The sequence below is a fragment of the Callospermophilus lateralis genome, chromosome 6 (genome assembly GCF_048772815.1).
Source record: "Callospermophilus lateralis isolate mCalLat2 chromosome 6, mCalLat2.hap1, whole genome shotgun sequence".
NCBI classification, from domain to species: domain Eukaryota; kingdom Metazoa; phylum Chordata; class Mammalia; order Rodentia; family Sciuridae; genus Callospermophilus; species Callospermophilus lateralis.
The window spans coordinates 124,374,178-124,383,211 of record NC_135310.1 but is presented as its reverse complement, the minus strand read 5'-3'; positions in this window follow the sequence as shown (position 1 = coordinate 124,383,211).

The window sequence follows — 9,034 nt, the reverse complement described above, 5'->3', positions numbered from 1 at the left end:
TTGCCCCCTACCCTTCTCCACGTCCCGCAATCTTCCTGCTATTCCTCCATCTCCACCCAACATCTTAGCAAAAGCAGCTTAAGTGAGCTTAGTGTAACCCTCTGTCTAGTCATATACTGGGGCCAGTCATAGCATCCTGGACTTACTCTGCCATTATTTTCATGTTTCTCTAACAGCCAAATGCAGAAGAATAGTCCCTATTAGAAGAAACAGAGATGCTGAGTCATTTGCTGAAAGTCACACAGCCAGGGGATTCCAATCCTGTTCTCCTCACCACCAGCATCTGTCACACTAGCTCCTTTTTATAAGCCAGCTGTTGCATAAGCCAGGAACTCTGAAAAAGTAGATGCCCAGGCAATTGCTCTGAGGTGGCAACAGTTGTCCCATCCTTCCTCTTAATGCGAGAGGAACTTGGGTCATCTGAGACTGTCAGCGATGGGGATGGCCAGGCCCACTGAGGAAAAGGGACCCTTCCTGGCTGCAGAAGAAAGACCATCTGTCAGAGGCACCAACCCAGATGCCCCCTCCTGTAAGGGTTCTGTGTTTGGGATTGGGTTGTCTGATGACTTCATGGCTGTGGCATGCTTGGTGGCTGGGAAAGATTCTGTACAAAAGTACAGGATGCCTAACTGCTGGGAGAGTTTCTGTGCAAAGACTCCTTTGCATAGCTGCTGTAGCAATGCCCTGCATGCAGAGGCTCTGTGCTAGAGTCTTATCAGCCTCAACCTAGATCTCAGGCACACAGCTCCTGGGAATAAAGAAACTCTCTTGTTAGACAACCACAATGTTTCACTAAGCTCCCTGCTTCTTGGCTGCACCTGAAGCTGTCCACATAACAATAACTTTAAACAATAAACTTTATTGAGAGCTACACAAAGCCCTAATATTGCACATTGCAACTTAATATGTAACTGAAGAACAACCTGCATAATGTTGCTAACTCTGTAACCTGCCTAATGACACAATGAACAAAAATGTACTCCTGAGGCCAGTGACCTAATGTAACCCATTGACGTAAATAAAGCTAATGGCTTGGACAAAGGGCCTTTCTAGCATTCTGCCTCTGCACCTTGCTTCTGTCTCCTTTTGTTTTCTTTGTAGCTGGACCCAACATGGGGCACAAGAGGGTTCTCTCCCCACACTACTTCAAAGCCTCTATCCACAGGGAATTTAAAGCAACAGATCCGCCTGAGAAAGGGTCTCTTCCAGATGTGCTGATAGGAAAGAGAATAGCTTACTGACTGGAGCAGACTATAACATGTGTCTTTAATTGGCTGGTACCAATCCCAACATGGGGAATTCCCTATCTGATGCTCCATGATGCCATCGGACTGAGCTCTCCTTTTTACTTCACAAGACTGGACATACTGTAAGTAATGCTAATCTTGCTGCCTTGCTGACGGAGATAGACTCTTGTCCCCGGTACCCAGAAAGTGATTCCTTACATTTAAAATATTGGGAAGACATAGGTAAAAAGCTTCATGAAGAGCAACATACTCCTGTGCTTGTGCTGGAAGCTTGGTTTCTTTGTTGCCATGCTATTTATAAGTTCTATATTTCTCAGCAAATGTTCCCTCCAGCTTAGCAACAGCTGCAACAGTCTCCTTTACAGAGGCATTCCCTCTGCCTTCACAGCACTCTCCTCCTCCATTGCCTTGGCCCCTGTTTAAATCTCCCTTGGCTGATTGTTCACAGCAGGCAACAAAGGAGAGAGAGACATATATTTTAGCTGTTTTTCCTATTAATTTAAATCCCACTATCCAGCCAGAGCATAATTACCTTTTGCTGTATTTAAAGAATTGCGACCTGTGGACCCAAGACAAAAGGAGAGGGGATCCGTTTTTTTCCAACTGCCTCAAGATCCCATGATACAAATGTTTCCAATTTAAACAAAACATCCTTGCAGGAATCCCTTCATGCCACTAGAGGGAGCTCTAACATTAATTTAATTACTACTGCAGATGTCCAAATGCAACTTTGTGGGGAAATATATATAAAATTACTACTCAAAATCATAAATACTTTTGGGTTAATTTACCCAAGAATAGTTTTGGATTAATTTTGTCTCATCCTATCAATTCTAAAGAGGGACAATTTGTTATTCTCAGAGTAATTGATTTTAATTATACTGGTACAATATATGTCCAAACGTGGTCCCATATGCCCTTAAACCTCCCCAAAGGATCCTCCATTGCTTAATTGATTGTGAGTCCCTATGTTTCAGTCAACAACCTTTGAATGAAAGGGGAAATGCAAATTTAACTCTACTGTCATTAGAACATGTTTACCAATTACTGAAAGTAAACCTAAATTAACTCTTTGTTTAAATGAGCAACCAATTACAGGATCATTGGAAACCAACCAATTAAAAGATTATAGTAATACCTCTTATGGTATGGCCTTATACCTGGCTCCTACAAAGGGCTATCCCAGTTAAGGGCAAAAGAAGCAATAATAAGTAATATCCAAAAGCTCCCTGTGGCTACCATGCTCTTCCCCTTACAATCTACAACAAATCATCACTCATGTTCAGCCATATGTGGAGAATATTACAATATTTACAAGATTTAAAGCAAAAACAAAAATAACTCTCCAGAAAGAATATAAACTACTACATCATGCTTTAAGAGAATAATATTACAAAAAGAAAAAATGGTTATAGCAGTTTTCCTTATTTCTTAGCCTCTGCTGGATCTCTAGCTCTCCTAGCCTTATATTTAAAATGTAAATTACAGGGCCTACAAAGTTTACTAGGCTTATGAAAAACCAATTAAGACAGAAGATGTGTCTCTTTTAAATTCAAACTGATTGGCTAGGTATCTTATCTGTTTTTAGTTGGCTTTCTTAACCAGTTCCTCCCTAATGTTACAGCACAGAAAGAGAAAAAAATAAAAAGATTCCAAATATGCAAGCTTTCTTTAATTTTTTTTTTAAAAACAATGTCACAGGCTTCTCCATGTATAACTAATTAAAACAAATTTTTAAAAAACTACTGTCATGTATAACTTTTATTTATTAAAACAAATTAAAAAAACAAAATGTAGTCCAGAAAATTTAGCCACCCCTTTGATTGCTAAGTGTACAGAAAACTCTGTAAATTCTTTCATCCTAATGATAATGTTCTGTTATTATACCCCAGCTTTGGGAAATCCAGTAAAATCAAACTTTTTTACTTTTAGAGCCCATTATAATATCTGGGTTCACCTAGCTAAAATTGTCAATTCATCTAAGACAAACAATTATTCATAGGTGGATGTTTACTAGTAATAACTAGGATTGTTATTTGTGCTTGTTGTTGTCGAGACCTACCTTATTTTTTGATTCCACCAATATTAAAGAAAAGACAAGTGTTATTCATCCAAAAGGCCATACAAAACAAGAAAAGAGAGCTATAAGTTTTCTGTGTTTGGTATTGCAGTGTCTGATGGCTTCATGGCTGTGGCATGCTGGGTGCTAGGAAAGACTCTGTACAAAAGTACAGGATGCCTAGCTGCTGGGAAAGTTTCTGTGCAAAAACACAAGATGCTCTTGATCTCAGGCACACAGCTTCTGGGAATCAATAAAGTCTCTTGTTGGACAACCACAATGTTTCACCAAGCTCCACTGTCACCTTTGCTGCACCTAAACCTGTCTACATAATAGTAACTTTAAACAATGGACTTTCTTGAGAGCTACACAAAACCCTTAACATTGCACAGGGCAACTGTAGTATTAATTGAGGAATAAGTTGCTTAATGTTGCTAACTCTCTTAATCTGCCTCATGACACAATGAAAAATAATGTACTACTGATGCCAGTGACCTAATGTAACCTATTGATATAAATAAAGCTGGCTGCTTGGACAAGGAGCCAGTCTGCCATTCTGCCTCTGCATTTCACTTCTGTCTCCTTTTGCTTTCTTTGCACCTCCCGCTCAGCAGCAAGCTGTGTACAGGCTCTGCAGCCCCCTGTTGTGAAATGATCATTTTTGGCTTCTTGCCTGTGGATGGTAGCATGTTTTATTTTTTTCATTTTTTTTGGAGGGGGCTATTGGGGTTTGAACTCAGGGGCACTTGACTCCTGAGCCACATCCACAGCCCTATTTTGTATTTTATTTAGAGACAGGGTCTCACTGAGTTACTTAGTGCCTCGCCATTGCAGAAATGGGCTTTTCATGAAAGTCCTGTGGTTTTTGGACTATTTTATGAACTCTTAGAGCTACAAGACCATCATACATGTCCACCTTCATTTACTGTTTCTGCAAAATCCAGAAAAGCCACCCACAGTAGTCGTGGAGTGAGGAGGGCAAGCAGGAGAAGGGAGGTGGTGGACACATTGACAAGAGCTGAACTGCAGCTGACACTTTGCACTTGGCACTTGGGCTCCCACCAGGTGGTTACCAGGATATGTTGGCATTAAGTTGCCCTTGGCACCCAGGGAAGAGCTGGCCACTTGTGAAGGGCCCCAGACTTGGCAAGCAAATGGACCAGGTTTCACACTCTCTCCACATAGACTGTGCATGTCCTTGGGCAACTGTCCTGACCTTTCAGAACCTGGTTCCCCAGTATGATATGTTCTGCTGATCCCTGCCCTGCAGAGCCCCACCCTGCAGGGGTGTTGGGAAGATTAAGTGAGAGGAAAGTTAGGAAGACCCTAGTGTGATCCTTGAGCCACAGCTTGTTTTCAATACAGGACCATTGAACCTGCTCTGTTAACTTTCATCTTTGGACAAGGAGGCAATCGCAAGTGATTAAAATCTTTTTCCAGCCCCTCTCCATTAGGAAAAGGCTGAATGTATAAATAGTTTGATAAAAGGCTTGGACAGATTCCTGCAGAAGCCATGTGGAGTTGTTAAACTAAGACACCTGCCCCAGGCTTCTGCGGGTTGCCCTGTGTGGCGGGCTTCTGGGCCTACCATCAGTGTGGCCGGCACCAGAAGAAGTGGGCCCTGGTGTGGCCACCCAGCCAAAAGCCTTTTTCATCACACAGAGTTACTTGTAGAAGCAACACCTTTCCTCATTCAATTTTTCTGTTTCAAATTTAAATTCTTCATAATGAATACAGGGTTGTAACACTTAGGAACAAAGCATATACACATGTGGACACAAAAATCTCTCTCTCTCTCTCTCTCTCTCTCTCTCTATATATATATATATATATATATATATATATATATATATATATATATGCACTCACATTTATTCTATGTTTTATGATATATTTTACATAATTTATTTTATATATAGAAGTCCCTCAGTTAATTATGGGGATGATTCCAGGACCCTTTTGGATACCAAAGTCCAAGGATGCTCAAGTCCCTTATATAAAATGGTATAATATTTGCATAGAACCCATGAACATCCTCCTGTATGTTATCAACCATCTCTAGGTGACTTACAATGCAAAAACAACTTAAATGCTATGGAAATAGTTGTTACACTGTTATTGTTTAGGGAACAACAAGAAAAAAGTCTCTACCTGTTTAATACAGAGGCAAAGCTTTCAAAATTATTTTCAATCCATAGATATAAAGGGCCTAGTATATGTTATTAAATATATTTTAAATTTGCATTTCTGTGAGTAGGATTTTTACTCCTAGGTGCAAATTGGCATCTTATTCACCATTTTTAATTGTTTGGTTTCAGGTTCCATGCTGAGTCACAAAACTAGAACTGTGTAGCTTCTCAGGACAAGCAGTGAGACCAAACAATGTAACAAAGAGTTTGCAAGAAATGAAGAAGGGCCTCATAATATTTCTACAGAGCTGTCTTTCCTGCAGGAATGTCATTTTAAAACATTACTGGGAATTTTGCTCCTTTGAGGGGAGTGCTTGAAAATTCATGCTGTGGTCTCTAAATAAAGTCTCATTTGAAATATTTCTCTCAGAATCCAGAGTACGGTAAACAATGAGGAAATTTTCTGAAAAGTGTTTTTCAGCTTCTTGGTTATGATTTTATTTTGTGCAAACCTCTAGAAAGTTCCAAGCAAGATTTTACTTCCAATGCCAGAACATTGTTCTATTGTTTATTTGATTATTTTTCTTTTTCTGAATCTCCATTGTGTTGGTCCTATAAGTTTTAAAAAATTTCTGTAAAAGAGAGTCTGAAATCACTTTTCCCCAAAAGTTATTCATTAGAAATATTACTTTAAAAATCGGAAGACAATGAATCAAATCTCCTTTGTTTTTAATATTAAGTTGGTATTTACATACAATTACTATACACCCTGACTTATACAACACACTAAATGATTTTTGTAATAGGGACTCCATATCAAAGTGTTTTTTTTGTTTGTTTGTTTGTTTGTTTTTTGTTTTTTTTTTGAGAAGATCATCCATATGGGGGCCTAAGATGATCTGGAAATAGCTTAAATTATTAGGCAAAACAGCATTGGCTCTTCCAGAAGCCGAGAAGCCACTGTGTTAGTCAGCTTTATGTTACTATAACAAAATTCTTGAGGCCATAATTTATAAAAAGAAAAGATTTTTTAAGCTCACTGTTCTAGAGGTTCTAATCTGAGACAAAGTGGCCTCATTGCTTTGGGTCTTCAGTGAACCCTCTGGTGCTGGATGGCAATGGCAGAAACACGTGTCAGAGAAACTACTCACTTTGTGACCCAGGAAGAGACACTGACCCCCAGTGACCTAAGGCCATCCCACTAGGCCTCATTTCCTAAGGGTCCTACAACCTCCCTGAAGAGCCACACTGGGGACCAAACCTTTAACACATGGACCATTGTGGGACACTTAAGCAGACCACAACAGCCACCCTCATCTCAGGATGAGATGTCCTTCAGTTTCAGTGGGGCCTATGGGCTGGGGCAGAGGGGAGCATGTGGACTGAGCAGCAGGGTCCTGGCCCATGGCATGTGTGGCCCTGGCCAACCCAAAGGCACTCACAGTCCCATAGAAAGGCAAAGACTTTTTTTTTTTCTTTTTCTGTTCACACACTGCTCTGGGGCTGCTAAGGCTCAGGATGCATGTTCAGCCACATTTCTGGCCATCCTAACTATGATCTGAAAGGGAGGATGGATTCCCGGGGGCTTGGGCTCCTCCCCTTGGTCTGTGTCTCAGGATTTCCCTGGGATCTGCCTGACAACTTCCAGGATTAGCAGGCATGAGAAAGCTTGGCTGTCCCTGAAGGCCTTGGGAGGATGCTTGAGCATCTTCCTTCTTGCTCGCCTTCTTTTTAAAAAATTTATTATTTATTTTGTAGTTGTAGATGGACAGAATGCCTTTGTTTATTTTTATGCGGTGCTGAGGATCAAACCCAGTGCCTCACACATGCTAGGCAAGCGCTCCACCACTGAGCACAGCCCCAGCCCCTGTTTGCCTTCTTATTCTTTTATTATTCTTTCTCCTTTTCCTTCCTTCCTGCCTACCTTTCTTTCTTTCTTCTTTCCTTCCATTTTTTTTTTTGGGGGGGGAGCCAGGGATTAAACTCAGGGATGCTTCACTGCTTAGACATATCCCCAGCCCTTTTTATTTTTATTTAGAGAAAGGGTCTTGCTAAGTTGCTTAGGACTTTACTAGGTCACTGAGGCTGGCATCCAATTTGTGATCCTCCTGCCTCAGCCTCCCGAACCACTGGACCTACAGGTGTGCATCCTCTCCTTTCTTATGCTTGATCTTCTCTTTCCTTTTCCATTTCCTCTCTCCCCAAACTTATATTTCCCCTCTCTCTTCCCTCTTTTTTCTTTTCTTTCCTTCTTTCTTATCTCTCAAGCTCTCCACCACCACTGGCTATTTTGCTCATCTCATTTTTCTCTTCTTTATTCTCTGTTCTACTCTCTCTTCCCTCTTTCCATGTGCTCCTCTCTTTGCTTTGCCTGCTTTTCCTACCTTCTCAGCTCTCTCTTCTCTCTCTCTCTCTCTCTCTCTCTCTCTCTCTCTCTCTCACACACACACACACACACACACACACACACACACACACACACATTTCCTTGAGGACCCAGCAGAAGATGAGTTTGTGACTTTGCTCTGTATTGAAGGCACAGTGTCCTTAGCAACCCAACAGCAATCAAACTAAACCAAGCCAAACCAAGAGGGAAGAAAGGAAAGAAAGTCATTTACCCCAGACTCCAGGTCTCTCCTGCTGCAAGTTCACACTTGTCACAGGCACAAGGCATCTTGAGACCCTCATATTGGTTAGCTGCAGGGGACTCACCTAGAACCTATCAGCATTGCTGACATTTCTAAAAATAATAGGAGACTGGAAAAAGCTGCTGCCTCTCTGGGCCTCCAGACATCCAATATTAGGCAGAGGAACATGTCCTGTTGGACTTTCTGGAGACCAAACTCTGCTGAGGGTAAAAGTCACACGTTTTGGTGATTTCCACACAGGGTGGTCCTGATGGAAAGGTGAGGGGCACTGCCCTGGGGATGTGTCCCAGGCTACAGACGTTCTGCCTGTCCTGACTCTCTGGCTCATATGCAGGGCTGGTGACACCCCTTCTTCAGATCCCCCCTTTGCATCCCACTCCCCAGTTGTGGGGGGCACATGGGGACATGAATAGTCAGGCCTGGATCTACCATCTATGGTAGATCTATGTTCTATCTATGCTCCCCACTCATGCCTTTGTTTATTTATATCCTTCCAGTACTTGGTATCAGTTATTTTATTTTGTCCCTTCCGCAGGATGTGTGGTGCTATGTGCTTGTGATTTTTAACTTGCATTTCTATGAGGACTAAAGATTTTGGGTTATTTTCATAAACTTCCTGACCACTAGGCTCTCACTTTGGTGAAGCAAAAAAAGTCATTTCAGATTTGTTCCTCAAACTCCCACCTACCAAATTTGCCAGGGAGTCCACTTTCTCCTTCTGGAGACTTCTTTCTCTGTAGCAAATTGTCCAAGGGGTCTATCTTGCTTCCAAAAGCCAGGAAGAGAATAGTCTACAAATGATCAAGTTGTACTTCTCGGTGTCCACAAGGGGTCGCTGTTGGAAAAGTAGATGATGCATTCTCGTGCACCAATTTCCTCTGCTGGGAGAATAATGTTCCAGGTTCTACTCAGGCAACAGCACTGCTCCTCCAGTGAGGTCTCAGATAGCCT